This window comes from Chiloscyllium punctatum, chromosome 28 (assembly GCF_047496795.1).
Source record: "Chiloscyllium punctatum isolate Juve2018m chromosome 28, sChiPun1.3, whole genome shotgun sequence".
In the NCBI taxonomy this organism is placed as follows: Eukaryota; Metazoa; Chordata; class Chondrichthyes; order Orectolobiformes; family Hemiscylliidae; genus Chiloscyllium; species Chiloscyllium punctatum.
This window is the reverse complement of record NC_092766.1, coordinates 30203867-30226543: the sequence shown is the minus strand read 5'-3', so window position 1 is coordinate 30226543 and position 22677 is coordinate 30203867. Positions and strand designations below refer to the sequence as shown.

The window sequence follows — 22677 nt, the reverse complement described above, 5'->3', positions numbered from 1 at the left end:
TAGAAATCATACATTTTCAGAAACAATGAAAGTTGTCTTCAGCTGAATAGTAACATTGACTGACCAATTCATCATTTTGTTCCAATTTACGTGAAGAACAAACAAAATTTACGTTGCATTTTATAAAATGAGAAACTATTATGAACATGTAGAATTATTGTATTCATTTTTATTTATCAATTTACAGTAATCACACAAATCTGTCAAGTTGTCATTCCACAAATTATCATAAAAATCATATTTAATTAAGACATCTGTTAACTCCCATAATTATTGTAAATTACTATCTAATTTTAAGTACATTACACACAGGATCCATCCATTTTATTCCAATCCAATTATCACAATAAACATCTGATTAATTTTTACTTGAGTAACCACAGTGAGCATGTGATTATAGACCTGCCCAGCCTCGTTGGGAACATTATGAAGGAATGTTGTGCAGCTCTGATAGTGTCTCTGTTACCAGACCAGGAGGTACAGTTTCAATTCCCACTTTGCACAGAGTTGTGCCAGAGCAGCTCTGAATGTTGATTAGAAAATATCTAAGAATCAATTGAATTGCCTTTCAATTCAATATTTGATATGTTTCCATCTGTTGTTCATTCGAATAATCACAGTATTTGCTATTAATTTTCTTCAGGTCACTAATAACAGAATGTATCTAATTCCACTCATTCAATATTCGTTGAAAAATATTTGAGAATGTTGCAGTCATACAGATGAAATATACAAAGTAATGATATCAATTTATTTTCTTCTGTTCTGAAGAGCTGAGTTCAAACAGTACATAGACCTTGATGCTCCAGTGCTATAAAAATGAGGAGAAAAAATACATTTCTTGTTCAGTCAAATAAACAAATGCCAATTCTTTTTATTTATCACTTTTTGATTATTGATGTTTATGAATTGTGTGAAATTTGTTTTTCATTTTCCACTCACCTATTTATATTGAATGTGAGATTGAACTGCTGTGAAAATATGGAAGTGCATTCATTTGAAATTTGACTTTGCACATGTGGGATATATATAAAGCAGTGTTACTTCTGCAATCATAATTGTTTATTCAAGGTAGATGAACTCGCACCAGTGTATAATTGTTTCAGCCAAGAGCTGAGTTAACAAGAATAAAAACTATGTGAAGGAAATATATTATTGCTTTTGTATTAGCTAAAATTTGCGTACAAGAATGAAATGTGTCTGCAAATAATGGTAGATGTTATAGACAAATAGTTAAGGTGCTGTGAATGGAGGGGGGTAGGTTAAGCTAGATATGCCTGTACAAACAGTTACAAGCATCTGTTTCCCGCTTCAGCAGGAACAAAATAACACCATCAAAAGGTCATAAGGCTCGGTGTAAATAAAGAATAAAAAGAAATTATGCTTTGGTTAGCAAGGAAATAGATGGCAGTGTAGAAGGACAAATAACAATAAGAACACAGAGGGAGGTGGTCAAATGGCCTTGTGAGGCCAGACATAAACATTATGTCAGGGACGACGCTGGATGAGTTCAGAGATAAACAGCCGGTTTAGATTAGAAATAGTTGTAAACAGTGAAGGAGCAATGGGAGGAGGGACGAGTAACGAATTACATAAATATTGTGTACTCGTTAAATTCAGTGTGTGTGTGTGCGTGTGCCTTGTGGACAGTGGACACCACACCCCTCTTGCAACAGCGTAATAAATGATATTACTGATTCAGGTCTTGTTCCGGACTGAAGTTATTGAAGTGACTGAACTTCATTTCACACAATCACTTATCTCATTTATTGCATGATGTCTGAAGTGTGTTTTGCTCAGCAATTCTATCAACTATTTAAAAAGTCTAATCTTAAATAAGATCCTTAACACCCAATTACCAATCTGTTGCTAATTCATGTAAATATCTCAATTTTCTTGAAGTCAATGTTCACACAAAACAGTGCACATAAAGCGACACAAAGATATTCATCATCAGCTGATTACTGTTCAGTGGAATAACCTGAGTATCTTATTGTTCCTGAGACTAATGACAACAGTAAGCATTTGTTTACTCGTCCATACAGTAAGTGCATTTGATATCTTATATTTCAGTTCAGTTGTTAACGGCGATTTATGTTGTTTAAAACAATAATTCTAATTTGTCATGGATATTGACTGTAGTACAATAACACTGGAAACATTTAAAAAAATATTCTAACAATCTTTAAGCTCCTCTTCTGTTGTGTGTGTGCAAGAGACAATTCAAATTATAACCATTTTTGTTGCAAATTCAACAAACGCTACGTTTTGAGTTTATGAACTTCTTACAGTTTTGCAAAAAGGTTAGTCTTCACTGTATGTCATATTAAAAGACTGCTTTTTCCAATCATGCATGCTACAAAATGATTATTGCTTTCATTGCATTGTAAGAAAAGAAGTGTTGAATTTTTTGTTGTTTCAATTCCAACATTACCCATCATTGTAGAATAATGACACAATTATTACAATCGCTTCATATACCACCCAGCAGTGACTTCATTGTTTGTTTATTTTCATGCTCATTTTCATGATCTATTAATTCTCTTCCTAATTCTGACACTTTGATTATAATAGTAATCAACGTACCATCTCTACAAGGAATCCAGTGGAAAGAAATTCGCAATTTGTATATTGCATAAATTTTTAAGTTCAGAAAAGAATTTTGTTCAATAATAACTGAATGTCTCATTTTTTCTTTAATACGTAAAGCTAGCTACTATGTTTTATTCCTTAGTTCACTGATCTTAATAAATACTCAATCGACATCACAGTAAAGTGCTTTTGAAATATTGAATCATGTTAATTCTTCATATGTATTGCTGTGTACAATCTCTCAATCATTGTAACAATCAATATTTATTTTACCTGTTGAAACATAGTTGTATTAATGTAAATATATTTATCTTCAATGCTAACACTTAAGACTTAAGCATTTTTCATGCAACAAAATCCAATGAAAAAGCATCAGCATCTCTTTATCACTTCATGAAACAATGACAATAAATTTTGAATTTTTGAAAGTTGAACATTTTTTAGGAAGAAGGAATGTTGTCTTCAGTTGAATGTTCGCATTGAATGACTCCTTCACAGTATCTGCTGTTTATTCTCTTCTTCGGGTTCCCAAGAAAAGAAATTAACTAGTTCTGCTGGTTCTAAATTCCTGAAAAATATTTGAGAATGTTGTGGTCTTAAAGGTGAAAAGGCTAACTGATCGTAAGTGATTAGTTATTTGTTCGAAAGAGCTTGATTCAAACATTTCGGACATTCACATTGTTATTCTGCCGTGTTACAAGGAGAGAAAACAAGTCGCTTTCTTCGTCTGTAAAGTAAACATATGACACTTCCAATTATTCATTAGTCAGCTTATTACCTACATTTGTTATTAAAAATTGCAATTCATCTAAATATTGGAATTACATTTGATCAAATTAAATTTCTAATTATTTTTCATTCGTGAATTGTTGGAGTTTTCTTTTGTTTTCCATTCATCTATTCGTATTGAATGTAAATTTTATGTGATTTGACAATAGCAGAGGGTGTTTATTTGAAATTTGTCTTTGCACACCTCTCACTGATTTTACTTATTGCATATAGTTGCACAGTGGCTCAGTCATTAACAATGCTACCTCACAGTGCCAGGGATCTCAGTTTGATCCCATCCTCGGGTAACAGTCTTTGTGTACTTTGCCCATTCTCTCCAAGTCTATGTGACTTTGCTGTGGTTTCCTCCCACAATCTAAAGACGTGCAGGTTAGGTGAGCTGGCCATGCTAAATAGCACATTGTGTTCAGGGATGTGTATATTAGTCAGCAGTAAATGTAGAGGAATATGGTTGGGAAAGTGTTTGTCTGGGTTACTCTTTGGAGGGTCACTTTATTCAACGAAATGACCTGTTACCACACTGTGCTAACAGGGATTCTACAGTAGTTTAATTGCGTTTCTCTAAGCAATTCTAACTTTTTAAAAGTTGACTTTAGTTAATACCTTTAACACTTGATTATCAGTGTTCCTAAATCTTGTAAAATATCTCAATATTTTTAAAATCATTGTTCACACAAAACACTAAACATGAGGCCACACAAAGGTCTTCATGACCATCTAATTACTGTTCAGTGGAATAATCAGAATAACTATCGGATTGTTCCTGAGATCAATCCCCACTGCCACAGTAAGGATCTGGTTATCATTCCCTCCAATAAATGCAGAAGTTGTCCTCTGGTATTTCAGTTCAGTAATTACAAACGATACTGGTTGTTCAAAGCAGTGGTTATTCTTTATTATGAATGGCAAAGGATTCTAACGGAAGAGGTGTTCATATGTCCTAATGTGTTGCATGATCACAAACAATTTTCAGTCCAAATATTGCACAAAAAAGTGTAAATTTGGTTTTGTTCAACTGCCGAGGCTAAAATTTTCAGTTCATGTCCATTACAAATATTTGGAGAAAGTGAGGAAAGTAGATGCTGGAGATCAGAGTCAAGAATGTGGTGCTGGAATAGCACAGAATGTCAGTCAGCATCTGAGGAGCAGGAGAAACCATGTTTCAGGCATAAGCCTTCATCGGGAATCTCCGGCTCTATGGATGCTGCCTGGTCTGCTGTGCTTTTCCACCACCACACTTTCGACACAAAAAATATTTGCTTATTTGGAGCAAATACTCTCTGTTTCCTCTGTAATTTAAATGTACTGTGCTTTCTATTCACTCAAGTTCTCATTTTAATAGCTCCTCGTTTTCTTCTTAATCTGATACAAATCTCAAAACTCCGGCACAATAAAAGCGATATGAATTATAAATTAGCATCTGGACAAGAGAACCAATGAACAGCTACATAGACCTCTTGAACAACAAAGATATTAGAATGAAAAAGCAATGCCTTCCAAAAAGATCTCTGTACGTCTGTATCCTTTTTCAATTCAATAATCCTGCAAATAGCTTACAATTATCAGTTGATCTCTCTTAATGACTATCTACTCAATGTCATTGTAAACCACTGATAAAATTGAAACATTTTATTTGTTAAAATGCAAATATTCTTTCTCAATTCGTTATTACTACAATAAGTGAACCATATTTTATCTGTCCGCTAAGGTCAAGTGACCTGTGGCCCAAAATGTAACATTCTAAATATTTCTACAGCTGGGGAAAGCAGAGCTAAAAAGGTCAAACTAAAGGAAACAGTCGACAAAGTAAGCAGCTCCAGAAAACAGTGGAAAGCCCGGTCAAAGAGCTCACAAAGGTTCGGGAGACTCTGTGACAACCAGCCCAAGAGCTGTGTTTTGGAGAGGTTGAAGCAGACTTCCTGGCACCTTGACTTGCAGCCAGTGCCTGAGCATTAGACACCTCACTTGAGAATGACGACAAGTGAAGGGTGTTTGCACGAAACCCATTGAATGCTTAGAATCCAGAATTTTGGTAAAATGTTGTGAAACATTTCCCAGGTCATGGAAATCAGCTCAACATTATTGAAATCAAAGTACTTGTAACGGTCTTCAAGACCACCTAATTACTGTTCGGTGAAAAACACTTTCTACGTGCCTTATTGTTCTCAGGATGAATAATCATAGCAAACATCACAGTCTCACCAGATCCAAACATATGGAGGAGACACCTTATTATAATTTACACACTACATCTTTCCCAGATCAATGATAAAACCTTATTACTTATGCCTGAGGATACTACGTGTAACATGTATCGAGATGAAGCAAGTCCTGAATATAGGATTTTTTTTTCTGATTGATTTCCAAACCAAAAATTATGACAAAAATGATATTGTGGTTCATTACATTGTCAACAGATCCGCATTAAACGTATTTAACCGTTTATTCAGAGACAATATTGAAACAAATACATTGATAAATGCTGTTGACTGTATGCTTTTGTGAAAATAAATCTTCCTTATTGACTTATTTTCATTATAATTCTGACTCAAATGTCTAAATATGAAAATATCCATGAATTAAATACAATGCAGAATTTGTGCTTATTATATATTATATTTCTCCAGAAGAAAAGTAGAGAAACCAAGTATAGAAATCTTGAAGATCTGAGAATTTTGAATGACAAACCATTTCTGATCAACGTTCACTGAATGTCTAATGTCTTTCCATGTCATCATGCCAGAATTTGCATTCTCAGCTGACAGATGAAGAAATATCTCGTCAACATCAGAGCAAATCCATTTGGAAATATTGAATCATTTATTTTGCCAAAGTTCTAAAATTAATTATCAATTCATTGCCATTACAAAAATCACATAGTAATTCAGTTTAGGTTTTGTAACAAACATCGTCAAATTCACATTTTAATTTAATCCATTATTTCTTAGAGTCAATATTAAAAGAAGAATAATAGTTTTCTTATTCCAAGATAACACAAACACAAACTAATTAATGATTCCCTATCCAACACTCACAGATAATATCTGTTGCCTTCTCATTTGAACGTATACAGAAATCATTGGATTAATATTCGGCCTTACATATTAAGAGACGTCTGATTATTTTACACTCCAATAAATGCTGCTCATTTTTACACAAGACGGGCAGCTATATGAGATTTCTAATCATTTTAAAGTTTGCTATGAAATGTTTTTAAGATTAATTGTTGCTTATATCTAATATTGAAGAATTGATCAAATACAGTATATCTAGTTTTAAGTGTGAAATTAAGGCTCAGTGACGTAAACGTATTGCATTGTACTGAAACCAATGGTAGCGAATGGTGATTTTTATTTCAATACTTGAATCTTAGTTGATTTGCTGTTCTGGGCATGACTTGCCCCCACCTGGAATAGAATGGTCCATATTGGCTCATACAAAATGCCTGACAATCAAAAACAGGCAGCCTACCTTAGAACTAAAATACAAGGTGTCAGGGGGGTGATAAACTAGACTAACATTCTGTTCCAGCCTTAAATTAAAATAAATCACACTACCAATGGACCTACTCCAACGCCAGGACTACAGCATTCCTGACATTTCTTGATAAGAGCATGCTGACATACAGACAAATGACCAATCCTGATCTTCATAAATGAAAGGATAATTGTCCCAGTAAATGAATAAACAGCAGCTGCAGGGTTCAGCCCAGTTAACTCACTAAGCAGCAATCATGACAACAGAAGAGCTCATTTGTCAGATATAGTTATTATTTTACAGTTACTCAGAATATTAAACAAAGGTGCTAATTACAGATTATTGAGTATAATAGGGGAAATCTGCAACATAAGTTTGATATATGTAACCAATGCCTACTAAAAGCATTATACAAAAGCATTTCGACAGAGATTTGAAGTTAGCTAGTTTTAACTTCACGGTATGATGTTGATTGCTCATCAAGAGTAGCTGAATAATTTTACACAATATAACAAACTTTATAACACAAGTCACATTACTAATCTTATAGCAAGTAAGCTAAAATTAACTGTCTTTTCTATTTCTTTGTACATATATAATTAAGATAGTGAATGATATGAGGGGTAATTGGCTTTGATAAAATATAATGAATAGCAGAGCGCAAAATGTCCCAGCTGATAAGGTATCCTGAGAGGCCCGAGGGAGTTCAGGAATAACTTTGGAATCTAAGTCAATAAGATGCATGGAAAGATCCCAATAGGAATCTGAGGATGTCCATTACAATGCCCATCTGCGATTATGTGTTTCAATCGGGTGGCTGGATGAGGAGGGAAGGGCTGTAACCACATTGCATGTGGCCATTGAGATGCAGAAAGTCCATAAAAATGCTGCTTTTTACTGTACATGTTACAGTGTGTCATGGATCTCCCTTCCGATATTGGTCTCGGGGGACGATCCCTTCATTAACTGATTGCTGCATGAGTAAACATCTTCCACATGCCTGAGCTCAGATTGCCTCCTGAGTCCTCATTCCCTGCCAGGTGAAAACAATTCTACAGCTATGATGACATTTCAATTCAACCATACATTTATTGTGTGTGAAATGATTACATTCAGAGCGATATAATTTTCATGATAAAATTGCTTTACATTTACTTTTTTTGGTGTACAAGGAAACATTTCGATTATATCCATTTGTTCTTTCGTTCAACCAACACTAAGTTTTAAATGATTGTGAAGACTACAATGGGGGAAACGGGAACGAGTCTTCAGCTCAAATGTCATATGAAATGACTGTTTCCTTCTTTCAAACAAATTGCCCTACAAAATTATTTTTATTTTCATTTCATTAGAAGAAAAAAATTGCTTGGAAATGTTGACAATTCTCCTTTTCCTCCCATATTAGATGGCAGTGAACAATAATCACACAATTATGAGAATTCCTTTCCGTATCAAATGTCAGTGACCCTGCATTTTGTTCACAATAATAGTCACTTTGATGGCCTAATTCTTTTCCTCCTAATTCTGAAATAAGTATCGGAACATTTATTGTGGTAAAAATTACATCAACAAAATTGACATGACTCTTCAAGAAAACTATTGGAAGCATATAAATCTTGCATTGCCTGCATTTTTAAACAAAATCTTTTTTTTCAATTGCTGCTGAATGATTTTTTCACACCATCCAGCTAAATTTTATGCTTTAATTTTCAGTTTCTTAATCTTAATGAATATCCTATCAACATCAGAGCAAAGTGTTTTCAAAATATTAAGTCAATTTATCTGTCAGGATTCTAAAAGCAATTATCAATTAGAATAATTGCACAGCAATTTAACATAGACTTTGTAAAAATGTAGTGTTTTTTTGAAAATTTCATTCATTATTTCTTATTGTCAATGCTACTATATTAATACCTATTTGTTCAGGCCCATGCACATACCAAACGACCAATAATATCCCTTGCAAAATTCTTTGTAAATGTCTGATTTTTGCTCAGGTGAAATATAGCAATTATCTCAGCCTTTGAAATTTAGAGAATTCCAATTACTTTTCCCTGCAATATTACTCTTTATTTCTACATATTACTCAGTCTAATATCAAGATGAGATATCTCATTATTCTGAAATTCACGAATATATATTTTTAAAATCCGTTTGTTGCTAATATATCTTATATCTAATAATTGTGCAATCTAGTAAGGGCTACAAATGTGGAATTATGCTTCTGTACAATAAATACTGCAAGGTCATTACAATGTACAATCTCTCAATCATTGTGAATATTGTATTTATCTTAAACTTGGAAACATTTTTGAATTGATTTGATTATAATTTACTTTGATTCTGACACTTACTGTATATCCAATCACAATATCAGCAGATTATGTGGAGGTATCATCGTCCATTCCAATAATCACAGTATTCTCTATATACTTTCTTCTAGTTAGTCATAGCAAAATGTATCTAATTCCACTCAATCAATATTCCTCAGAAAATATTTGATAATGTTGCAGTCATAAAGCTGAAATATGCAAAGTCATGATAGTCATTAATTTTCTCTTGTTCTGTAGATCTTGGCCAATCCTGAGTATGTGTTGGCTGTAAACTCCCCAGGCTTTAAAGCTTTTTGTACTCACCATTGAGAGCAACAATTTCAGACTGTACTCTGCCCTCTATGCTTTTATAATCTGTTTTTAACATATTTCTCTGACAGCTGTACACCTTGTTTCCTTGTTTCTTTCCCAGCCCTAACTCTATTCACCGTGGCTTTGAGGGACGACCATTTCTGCTGTTTAATCTCTCCTGCCTTCAGCCGTGTGACAGACTGTCTTTATGTCCTTGTCTCACCCCCACCTTGCACACAACCTGTTACATTTCTGATGGTTCCCAGACCTCTGTCACTATCACTACGCCCCCTGGGTCAATGGCACGAATTTTGAATTCTCTTCCTCCTGAGATAATCAGAAATCTTTCCAGTTGCAGTTTCCCCCAGATTTTATTTTGAAAAGCATAGCATTTGTGTCAGAGTCAAGTATTTGTGAACCTTCATCCACAATTCCGAGCATTTGGATGTAATTTGTGTCCCTTCCACAGATGTGTAACGTTACTGGATTGGCCATACTAACATGGCTGCAGTGTGCAATTTATGTGGGTTGGGCTAGCCATGGTTAATGTAGGGTTATGGGAAGGGTGGGTGAGCAGGTCATTGCAGACACGATGGGCAGAATAGACTCTTTCTGCACACACGGGATTCTGTGATTCTAACTAGTTGCGAGTGTTGTCCCATTTTCCTCATGCCAGGTTCATTCAACTCACACATATGATTCTGTGGGTGCTCACTCACTCATTCCCTTCAGTTTTACATCAATTTCACACTGTATGTGAGGGTGGGAATGGATTTGTAAATATAAATACTCCAACCGAAACCCCGCACAGGTCAGGAACTGTTTCTGCTCCTTTCATCACTCACAAGGAACAGGAAAGTAAAGGTTCCGTCACAAATCTTACAGGAACATAGCGGTTATAATCACCAGGAAAGGCTGAACAGCTCAAAACGCTTTTCCCAAGAAAAGAGGAGGCTCAGAGACCGCCTGGTACAAGTAGAAAGCTTTGCGTCTGTGTTTTCAGAGATTTGTGGGTGAAATCATTGGGTTGGAAGCATGTTTCATTGCACTAGATCATCAAAGGTGCTATCTAAATGTGCACTTTTCTTTCGATCTATCTGAGTTAACAATCAGATGGACAGGTCACTGTCTTAGTGTCTTACCAAATCCCTGATTGAATCTGCCTCCCCCCACAATCTCAGGTGCCTCGCCAATCACTGGGTCACGGAGAAACTCTGCCGTTACAATGAGAACTGTGTTTGCTGTCGCCTCTCCTCATGCTTCCTGCTAATTCTCACTTCCCTTCATTAAATCCCTGCTACCTCTACTCCACCCACATGGACATGTTGAAGAGCATGACAGGAGAAAGGATTGAAACCGAGAGTTCAATGCCAGAATGAAAGAGGAAGAAGGAAATAAACTGTGATTGTGGATCCCAGGGGATACAGACTCCAGGATTAGTCCTTGTGGGCATTCCCGCAGTAACACGAGACAGCATTCCATGATGAGAGTTAAACCCGGGTGGCAGGAGAGGGAGCCACTGAACATGAGCAGGTTTAGTTCAAACACAGGAGGTTTGTTCAGTCAGTAACAGTGTGTTCGACGTGTAGGTTAAGTGAGCATTGAGGGGAAATGTTACCACAAGCTGCCGATGGATAACTTTCATTGGAACAGGAGGAGGCCATTCAGCCCCTCAACTCTGCTCTGCCATTCATGATGATCATAGCTGATGTGTGACTTAACGTACAACTTTCAAAACCGTCTACTTTCATCAATAAACTACTCTGCAACACACAAGATGAGTATTGGAAAACTAAACATCTGCAAATGCTGGGACATCAGAAACAAAATCAGAAATTGCTGGAAAACCTCGGTAGGTCTGACAGCATCTGTGCAGACTGAACCGTCCGTGTCCAGTGATCGGTCATGTGACCAGTTGCAGCTGACCATTCTGCCGTTTCTGTAACACTGGAACAGGTTGTGGTGCGAGGGGAATGAGATTGTCAATAATAACTGAAAAAACAGGAGGACATACTCAATCAGAATAAGGAATTCACTCACCCCTCCTAGTGAGACACTCACCGACACAGTCACACTGCGGAGAGGCCGTTCACCTGCACTACGTATGGGAAGGGATTTACTCGATCTTACAATCTGCTGAGGCCCCAGAGATGGCACAGTGGATTTAGACCCTTCACCTGCTCCATGTGTGAGAAAGGATTCATTCAAATCTCTCACCAGCGGAGACATTAGTGCATTCCCACCGGGGAGAGGCCATTCATCTGCTCAGTGTGTGGGGAAGGAATCACTCAGTCTTCTGACCTGCTGAAACACCAGCGAGCTCACTCTGGGGAAAGGTCATTCACTTGTTCCCAGTGTGGGGGGAGATTCACTCAAATGCCGCACCTGTGGAGTCCCCAGTGAGCCCACACAGAGGAGAGGGCATTCAAATGGTCAGTGTGGGAGAGAGGATTCAGTGATTCATCCTGCCCACTGAGACCCCAGTGAGCCCACACAGGGGGAGAGGCCATTCAGATGGTCAGTGTGGGAGAGGGGATTCAGTGATTCATCCTGCCCCACTGAGACCCCAGTGAGCCCACACAGGGGGAGAGGACATTCAAATGGTCAGTGTGGGAGAGAGGATTCAGTGATTCATCCTGCCCCGCTGAGACCCCAGTGAGCCCACACAGGGGGAGAGGACAATCAGGTGGTCAGTGTGGGAGAGAGGATTCAGTGATTCATCCCTCCTGCTGAGACCCCATGGAGCCCACACAGAAGAGAGGCAATTAAGATGCTTAGTGAGGGAGAAGGGATTCAGTGATTCATCCTGCCTCCGAGACTCCACTGGGTTCACTCTGGGTAGGAGCTGTTCAACCCTCTGTGTGACAAGGCATTTGCTGCGTCTTCAACACGATTGAGAGACCAGTGAGTGCTCACAGGGAAGTGGTCATCCCCCTGCTCCATGTGGACTGCAGGACTCTGATTCTGATGTTACTGTCCATCAGAGTCAGGAGTGGACCTTGTACATGATGACACTGTTGGAGTATTGATGTTGTTAATCACATTAACTGGGGTGGAGGTGACTGAATTTACATTGCCACTTTCTGAAACTCAGAATGTCTCTCTGGGCAGTAAGTCTCCATAAACAGCAATGTGACAATGAGCAGGGATCATCTGTGTTGATTTAAATTGTGATTGTAGCATGGCTGCTTCACAGCATCAGGTACAAGGTTAGAGTCCAGCCTTGGTCAATGGCCTGTGTGGAATTCCCACATTCTCCCCATGATAGTGTGGGTCCCCTCCAGGTGCTCTAGTGTCCTCCCACAGGCCAGAGATGTGCAGGTCAGGTGGATCAGTCGTGCTAAATTGTCCACAGTATCCAGGATTGTGCAGAGTAGGTGGATCAGCCATGGGAAATGCAGTGTTACAGTGATGGAGTGCTCTGGGCGTGATGTTCTTCGGATGGTCGGTGGGGTCTGATGGGCCAATGCTCTCCTTCCACACTGTAGGGATTTTATTCTATGATTTTATTCGAAGGCTACACAGCAGGGTGTCCTTGGAGAAGGAGCATGTAGTGTGGATCACTGCTCTCGATGCCTTTAGATAGAGGTGGGCACCGCAGGAGACATAGTGCTTTATCTCCACCGCTGCCCCCTCCCCACAACTCTACTTTGATTTAGTCCCTTCTCACTCTGTCACTTGTAATTGTTTGCTTGGCCTGTAATGGGCTTTGTTTGGAAATATTCAATTGGTTACACAAATGGTTTACTGCTGGTGATTATCTGTCTAGATTAGAGTGGTGCTGGAAAAGCACAGCAGGTCAGGCAGGATCCGAGGAGCTGGAAAGTCAACGTTTTGGCAAAAGGCCATTCCAGCACCACTCTAATCTAGGCTCTAGTTTCCAGCATCTGCAGTCCTCACTTTTGCACTGCTGGCGATTATATGTTAACCAAAAGCAAAATGGTATAATGATGATTTTGATGGTGGGAAGGTTGCTGTGATAACATTTCTGGGTCAGAGAAATGGGGAAAAAGAACGCTTCACAGCTCATAGAACAACAACTGAAAATCTGTTAAATCAAACCAAAGGTTCAGACACGGAGGGAATATTTCCCTGGAGTTTGAGGAGCTGGAAAGTGATGGCGACTGGGAATAGACAGGATTTTGTTTTACAGGAGGTTGAAAGCTTTAAAACTGTTATATTCAAACAGTTCAATTTATTTTCTTTAATTTTACTTGCGGTGCAAAAAGCTCTTACAACATTTTAAAACCAAAATTTACAAACCTTGTGTTAAAGATAAATGTTAAATAAAATCCATCAAACCATCCCTCACTGGAAACTGTTGTGGAAGTGCAATCTCCTGGAGAATCCCTGCCCACTTCTTCCTATCCGGGCTCCATGAATATATACATACCTGGGAGATAACAGCAGGAGGAGACCATTCGGCCATTCAATCCTGCTCCACCATTCAATGGGAAACAGCTGACCATCCAGCTCAATCTCAAGTTCCTGCTGTGTTCCAATCCCCTCACATGGCTTTACCTCGAAAAACTATATCCAAGTCCTCCTTTGGTTTCACTGCCTTTTGTTCCAGCGACGTTGCGGTGTTACTGTGTGGGTGTAGGCAGGGGTAATGTGATGGTGCTGCCTCCTGGAGGATGCACTCAGCCTCCCTCATCATCCTGCAGTAACATCAACTGGGTTTCAGCAACGAGAGACAGAAACCATTTCCAGGATATGGGCATCACTGGCTCAGCCAGCATTTATTCCCCATCTCTAGGTACCCTTCAGAAGATGGTAGTGAGCTGCTGTCTTGAACCATTCGCAGTCCATTTGGCACAGATAGAACAAGAATGCTGGGAGAGAGAGTGTTGCAGGATTTTGGCCCAGTGATTCTCCATCTTTGGTTCTTCAAATGTTGTTTAACTTAATCATGATTTGCATGTGATTTTGAGATTTCAGTCTGCAAATCTTCACTATCTAGCACCTTGAATAAATGAATATGTACAGATTAGAAATTCAGAGCAGACAATTCTAGTTTCTCTGGAATACCCTTTTCCCCTTTCTTCCCCCAAAGCTGTAACCCTCCAGCCCACTTACTCTCTCCCACCATTCTAACTCTACTACCCCTATTGTAAACTCTCTACATTCTCATGGTGTTACTGATAAACAGATCCATGCCACCACTTCCCCTCCCTGGTTAGACTCTGCACCCTTTCTGGGTTCACTTCCTTTCCCTTCAATTGCTGCAAGTCAATAATGTAACAGCAGAATGAAACAAAAGGAAACAGAAAGGGAGATGGCAGATCCTGGATACAACTGATCAATATTATGGGCAGATGCGTCCCTTCTCCTGCCAATCACAGTGTGAAATGCTTTCCGCTCGTTACTCCAAAGAACATGCTCCAAAACCCACCCATATTCTGTACATGTACAGTGGTGGGTTTCCCCACACACGTGTGGTCCCTGCCTCAGGGACTGTGGGAATTGTAGTCCCCATGAAGCCTCTGGAGACCTGTCCCTGGAAAGTGAGAGAAAGTGTGGGCTGGAGGGTTTTGTGTATAGGATATCTATTCAGACACACAGGACATGTGGGCCGTCACGGGGATTTACTTAGACATCCGCTTAGACACCTCGATTTCTGACGTAAGGAATATACATGCAGCCAAATTCGGGGTGGGGAGGTTAATAATGGGCAGCAGATTTTAAGTAGAGGTGGCTCAGTGACTAGCACTGCTGCCTCATAGCGTCAGGGACCCGGGTTTGATTCCAGCCTTAGGCAACTGTGTGGAGTTTACACATTCTCCCCATGTCTGCCTGGTTTTGTTCGGTGCTCCAGTTTCCTCCCACAGGCCAGAGATGTGCAGGTTAGGTGGATTGGTCATGCCAAATTGCTCACAGGGTCCATGCTTGTGCTGGTTAGGCAATTAGCCACGGGAAATGCAGGGTGACAGAGAATGAGTGGGTCTGAATGGGATGCTCATCATAGGGTTGGTGTGGAATCAATGGACGAATACCCTGTTTCTGCACTTTAGGGACTCTATTCTATTCTCATGAAGAAGAATGTACCTATCTCAATGTGCTGTGAATCTGTGGAATTTCCTATTAAAAATGTGGTAGATGCCGGGACAATGAGCCAATTTAATGAAGAGATACAGATGTTGAATTTGCAATGGGTTGAAGCGTGAGAGAGAGCAGACGGGAAAATCCAGCTGAGACCGAGGTGAGCTCAATCATCATGGTATTAAATGGAGGAGCTGGTTCGAAGGGCTGCATTGCCTCTCCTGTGCCCAGGGCTTATCTTCTTCCGGTAATAACCAGAAAGATGCATCCAAAACTCACCACATTCACCAAAGGAGATTTTCAGAAACAGCAGGATAGTCAGTTGGATTAGCGTTCCAAACTTAGGTAGTGAGGAAGCGTGTAGGCGATCATGATTTTGCAATTTTAAACTGAGGGGAGACAGTGATTTATGGTTTTAGTCTGTGTAGTACATTCACACCGTCCAGAATAATCTGTTGTGAATATCTATCCTATACTTTATTACAAAGCCAAGGTCGCTGACAATGAAACCCAAAACGCCCAAGAAACATCGCCTCCCCTCGTAATCTGATAAAAAGACTTGTCATAAGTCTGATAGAATTTAGAACACAGTTGGAAAGCGGGAAGATTAAATCCAATCCAAAGATCCTGTGCTTAAACAAAGGAGACTACAATAGGAGGTGGCAGGAGTTGGCGAATGCAGAATGCAAGTAAAGACTTACTGTGGGACAGTTCTCAGACAGTGGAGGAATATCAAAGTAATTTTTCAAATTTCTCAGCAAAAGTATATATCAGTGAAAAGGAAGGACTTTAGGAAAAAGAATAATCTGCCATGTCTAAGGAAATAAGGGAGTCTATCAAATTGAAGAAGAAGGCATACAAACTGTCAAAGAACAAGGATAAATTCGGAGATTGGAAAAACTTCAAAGATCAACAGAAAGCATTATGGAATTGGGATAAAAAGTGAAGAGTAGCTATCCCCAGGGCCAGAATAACAGATTACAAAAGGATGAGGCAGGAGTTGGCTAATGTAGACTGGAAAAAAAGACTTTATGGTGGGATAGTTGACGGACAGAGCGGGAATATCAAAGCAATTTTTTGAAGTGCTCAGCAAAAGTATTTATCAGGGAAAAGGAAGGATTGTAGGAAAATGAATAATCTGCCGTGGGTGGCTCAGGAAATAAGGGTGTCAATCAAACTGAAATAGAATGCATACAAATTGGCAAAGACCAAGGAGATTAGAAAAACTTTAAAGATCAACAGAAAGCGAGATGGGATTGGGGGAGAAAAGTGATTAATAGCTATGCCCAGGGCTTGAATAACAGTTTACACTGCTAGAGGGGAATCTATTGTGTGGGGAACATATGGCCTCTGTAATTGTTGAAGCACTTAACTGTTACCATAGAGATAATCCTGATCAAGTTAAAAATCACAGCACACCCCAAAAGCTTGGACTTCCAAATAAACCTGTTGGACTATAACCTGGCATTGCGTGATTTTTAACTTTGTCCACCCCACCCCAACCCCGGCTCCTCCATATCAGAATCCCGATAGACAGCTCCACCGAAACTGAACCGCCTGTCAGGTACTTGAGGGAGCCACAGGGCCGTGGGGGGAGGGGGGGCGGGGTGTGGTTTAACCTCAAAGTGCTGAACTGAACTAGACTTTCTAATTGCCGTTGCCATGGAGATAATACTGAGAGACAGTCTCTATTCAAGGTTTAAGAATGGGAGTGGCACATCGGACAGGCGGGGAGATACCAGATGCTGCCTGGAGGTGTTTTGCATGCACACTATCCAAATAACTGCCGTGTCTCATCAATAAAAGACTCAAAGAAGACCTCTCAGAGTTCTGTGCCTGGTTATTCCTATCCAGCAGGGTTCAGGAATATGAGTACACAGCAGTCAGTCTTCACAGTGGAGGATACGAAGAACATGCCAGTAATTGATTAGGAGACTGAGGAAGGTGAGGACCAAGAAACAATCATTATCACGAAAGAGTTAGAGCTGGGTAAGCTAATGGAGCTAAAGGTAAACAAGTCTCCTTGCCCTGATGGAATACATCCCATGATACCAACAGAGTTAGGGGGAGAAATAGCACATGCACTTAGAGTTATAGCGTCCTGCAGCAGAGACAGGCCCTTTGGCCCAAACTGGCCCACGCCAATCAGAATGTCCATCCATGCTAACTCCATTTCCCTGCACTTGGCCCATCTGCTTCTGAAACTTTCCTATCCACGTATTTGTCCAAATGTCTTTTACATGTTGTTAATATACCCACCTCAACCACTTCCACTGGCAGCTCATTCCATATACATACCACCTTTGTGTAGAACAGTTGCTGCTCAGTTTCCCATGTATTCTTTCTCCTCTAACTTTAACCGGATGCCCTCCAATCCTTGAGTCCCTGGGAAAAAGACCGAGTGCATTCACCTTACCCATGCCTCTCATAAACTTATAAACTTCTATAAAATATTCCCCCTACTCTACTCTAAACAAAAAAGTCCTCACTTGTCCAACCTCTCCCTGTAACTCAGGCCCCGAGACCTGGCATCATCCTTGCAAATTTCTTCTTCACCTTTCCAGTTGAATAACTGAAACCTACACTGCACTCATCACATTTCCTGTGTTTCCCCACGGCGCTGGAACCGATGTGACAATACCAATGGATTACAATCAATGATTGATAATTCACTCCATTACAACAATCCCATTTTCATAGCTTTTTCCATGATGCAGGAATCCTTTGGTCTTTCTGGTTTTATGGCTAATTGTCCTCATACAAAACCAATCCGTGGCTTACCTGTTCCAGGGAAATGTGCCATGATTTTTTAGACTTTCAAAAACCAAGTCCCCACGCTAACATGGACTTCACTGTCTCAGTACTTTTTTCGTCACACGGACATTTGAAATATTCGCCCACGGACAGAATGCAAACCTTTCCTTCCAGATGAAAAGGCCAATGATATTCAGATCAGCACGGATCAAGTAACGTGAAGTTCAATTTGAATTTCTCAACTGCAAATCTCCCCTTTCAACACTCTACAGAGGAGATAACAAAGCGCTGGAGATCCTCAGCAGGTCTGGCAGCATCTGAAATGGTGACAGATGCAGGAAACATTGCAGCCTTGACTAAGTGTTGAGATGATCACACCAGGCATGTGCGCTTGATGACCATTATGGATAAGATGGGGGCAGGGATCCCTTTCTGGAAGGGCCTTGGTGAGACCAGACCTGGAGTACTGTGTACACCTTTGTTCCCCTTTTCCAAGGAAGGCTCTCCTGGTTATTGATAGAGTGTAAAGGAAGATCACCAGATGAGTCCTGGGATGTGAAGATAGTTAAGGACTGCAGATGCTGGAAGTCAGAGTCTGTACAATGTGGACCTGGGGAGGTGCAGCAGGTCAGGCAGCATCAGAGAAGCAGGAAGGTTGATGTTTTGGGTCGGAACCATTTGTCAGTCTTGATAAATAACCCTGACCCAAAACGTCAACTTTCCAGCCCCATCGTATTCATGCTGGTCATCAAGCACCTATTTATGCTAGTCCAACGCTCTGGCACTCAGCGTGTAATCGATATTGTAGTGCTTGGTGTGATCATCTAAACACTTCTTCAAGGCTGCAATGTTTCCTGCATCTGTCACCATTTCAGATGCTGACAGACCTGCTGAGGATCTCCAGCGCTTTGTTTTTTTTTGTAGATTTCCACCATTTTGCTGAAGCACAGAGTCATAGACATGTAAACAGCTCCAGATTTTGTTGACTCACCTTCCTGGGATGTCAGGACTGATGGCTGAAGAGGGCCTCAATCTTCGTTTAATCCTCCTTTCCTTTGGCTTTCTGAGCCGCTAACTACATCACTAATATTCTACCTCCCATTCCCAGTCATGACTCTGATCCATCTAAGCCTACACTTTCGTTCCCATCCCCCTGCAAGACTAGTTACAAACTCACCAATAGAACCGGCAAAGGCCCCCACCGGATTTGTCTCAGCTCTGCCCAGGGGTAACCGGTCAGGCTGGTACAGGTCCCACCCAGAAACAGCCCCAGTGCCTGAAGAATCATAACCTTTCTCTGGTACACCATTTCCCCAGCCACACATCCAGCTGATCTACCTTCTCATTCCTGCTCTCATTAGCACATGGCACTGGGAGTAAGTCTGACATTATTACATTTCAGGAGCTACATTTTAATGCATCTCTGCTCTCCCTATATCCAGCTTTCAGGCCCTCATCCCTCTGTTTAGTGATATCGTTGGTATCTGTGTGTTGCACGACCACGGGCTGTTTACCCTCCAGCTCCAGAATGTCCTGCAGCCACTCCATGATATCATGGATCTTGGCACCAGGGAGATTACATACCATCCTGGATTCATGTCTGCGGGCACAGAAATGCCTGGCTGTACCCCTGATTATTGAATCCCCTGCCACTATAGCCCTGCCACTCTCATTCCTCTTGTTCTGAGCAGCAGAGATCTCTGTGGTGTCATTCACCTGGCTGATGCTGATTTCCCGAGAAGCTACCCCATCCATTCAGCCCTTACAGAATCCCAAGTGGTATACAGTGTCTGTATGAGAAGGGGATAACAACGGGGGACTCCTGTACTCGCTTCCTGAGCCTTTTACGTGATCTGTGTCACCCTCACCTGCAGTGTGACTAACTCACTAAACGTGCTGTCCATAACATTCTCAGTATTGCAGATGTTCCACAGTGAGTCCACTCTCAGCTCCAGCTCTGTAAAGCAGTTTCCCAGTAGCTGCAGATGGGAACCCTTGCTGCACAAATAGCCGTCAGGGACACTGGAATCGGCCCTTATTTCCCACATTGTGCAAGAGGAGCACACCACGGGTCTGAGGGCTCCTGTCACAACGTCTCTCTACATTCACCTAGTTACTCCCATTAAGAGAATTTAAATGAGCGAGTAACCTTTCTTCACTTCAAACTTGTCCATTATAGTAACAAAAAAAACTTTACTTAAGCTGATAGGTCATACTTTAAAAACTTAAATACTCCACATGTATCACTGACAAATTGGCTATTCCCATTGGACTGTGAATTTCTGAAAGGCCTGAACTAAAACTGAGTTTCAGCTTCACCTTCTCCCTGTCTCACCTCACTTTTTACACCCAACTCTAAAACACCCTCATTGAGCCAAGCAGCATTAAAAGTGGAGCCCTGTCATTTTCATTTTCTGCTCACACCTACACTTCCCTCATCCTCCTGTGCTGTTCCAATGCACCTCAATGGGAGCTCACGACCAGCATTGCATCTTTCAATTCAGCCCTTTGTAACCCCAGAGTCAAAATGGACTTCAGCAGTTTCTGAATGAACAGACAGTTGTCAGAATCTGGAACGTTCCACCTGAAATGGTGCTGGAATTTGAGTACACGAGAAATTTGCAGAGAATTGGAAGTAGGGAGTTTACAGATTAACATTATAAAGTGGATGATTGAGACTAAATCTGAAAGTTCCTGCAAAAAGACGAGGTGCAATTTGGATAAATCTGTGCTCTCTCTCAGGCCAATATCTCCCTCCACAGCGAGAGGGCCAAGAATTGAACACATACCCCAAGGGTGATACAACCATGAACTTGAACATCTGTCTGCTTTTGGCTTGACAAAACTATTGAAGATATTTTCCCACAGACAGAACAGACAAACCTTTCTCGTTCCACAGTTAAATGCCAATGATATTCAGATCCTGATGACTCCACTGACTGTAGAAACTTGTTTATTGAGATCCCAGTCTCAATTATTCTCAATTAATATCCTATAAAATGAATTCACAAAACAAAGCTCAGTCAGTGCAAGATGAATAGTGAAGGCAAACACTTCTCTTGGTATGTGTTTGATGTGTAAATGCTCCTCTTCAAATCACTCCGCCCCCACCCAGGTAGAGGACACGTGCATGTTCCTTGCTGTACCTTGCCCCAAATAAAGATGGTGGCCATAACCCAGGACCTCTCACTGCCTGAGGCCCAAGCCATCTTCCCCTTTGCTGCAAACGTGGGATCAAGAGTTTCTAATTCAGACTAACTACCTGCCCAGAGTGTAACTACACCCTCCCAGTCTACACTGATACATTTCATCCGGTTTCTGCTGCCACTCTCCCCTTTCCGCCTCCTGCACACACCATGGGTCATCATGGGTCCAGTGACCCTTCCTCAGAACCGATGACAGCTGGGAAAATTAGAATCCCTTCAGGAAACAGGCCCTTTGGCCCAACAATTCCACACCCACCCTCCAAAGTTTATCCCACCCAGACCCATTCTCCTATTCTATTACTCTCCATTTCCCCGAACTAATGCACATCCCTGAACACTACGGGAACCTTAGCTGGGCCAATTCACCGAACCTATAGATCTTTGGACTACAGGAGATAGGGGTTAAAGAGTAAATAATAGGTGGGGACAGAGCCCAAAGAGACACAGGAACATTTGGAAAATTAAAGGAGTGGGAAGTTGGAAAGCTGTTAATGGAGGAGACAGGAACCTTCCAGCATCTCAGTGGCGGTGGTGGAAATGGCAGCTGATGATCTACATTGTACCTGCAAAAAAGACCCTGAGCTTCCAGTTGCCTGCTCTTTAACACACAAGCCTGTTCCCTGTCCAACATCTCTGTCTCATGCTTACTGCAGTGTTCCAGTGAAGCTTGATGCAAGCTGGAAGAACACTTCAGAACATACAAAATGGCTTCCTATTTCAAAGACTGCAATTTCCCCTCACATGTTGTTAACAATGCCCTCCACTGTATCTCCTCCACTTCCCACACCACTGCCCTTGAACTCCACCCCTCCAAATGCAACAAAGATGGAATCCCACCATCCTCACCTTCCACCCAGATACAACGCTTCATCCTCTGCTCTTTCCACCATCAGATCGAACCGCCTGAGATATATTTCCCTCCCCACCCCTTTCACCATTCCACAGAGATCATACCTTCTGTGAATTCCACGTTAGGTCCACACTCCCCCCCCCAACCCACCCTCCACTCCAGACACCTTCGCTTGCCACTGCAAGAGGTGGAAACCTGTGCCCACACCTTCCCCTCACCTCCATCCAAGGCACCACTGCATCCTCCTACATCCAGCAGAGATTTCCCTGCCCACCCAAACACCTCACCTATTGTGTCCCTTGCTCTCAGGACACCAAATTGTGGAATATTTCATGGAACATTT

At 40.8% G+C, this 22677-nt stretch overlaps 1 long non-coding RNA gene across 7 annotated transcripts in view; it reads right to left on the bottom strand.

Annotated features, from left to right (window-relative positions):
* Positions 1-2440: 2440 nt before the first annotated feature.
* Positions 2441-22677, bottom strand: part of LOC140454057 (uncharacterized) — a 37742-nt gene continuing 17505 nt past the window's right edge. For 3 of the 7 annotated variants that reach the window (XR_011952552.1, XR_011952553.1, XR_011952558.1), the window contains 2 exons: positions 21162-21270; positions 13672-17909 (listed from right to left, as the gene is read on the bottom strand). This is a non-coding gene — a long non-coding RNA (uncharacterized lncRNA). Of the gene's footprint in view, positions 3320-13671; positions 17910-21161; positions 21271-22677 lie in introns of those variants that run through there. The other 4 variants (XR_011952556.1, XR_011952555.1, XR_011952557.1 and 1 more) reach the window with 4 other exon arrangements.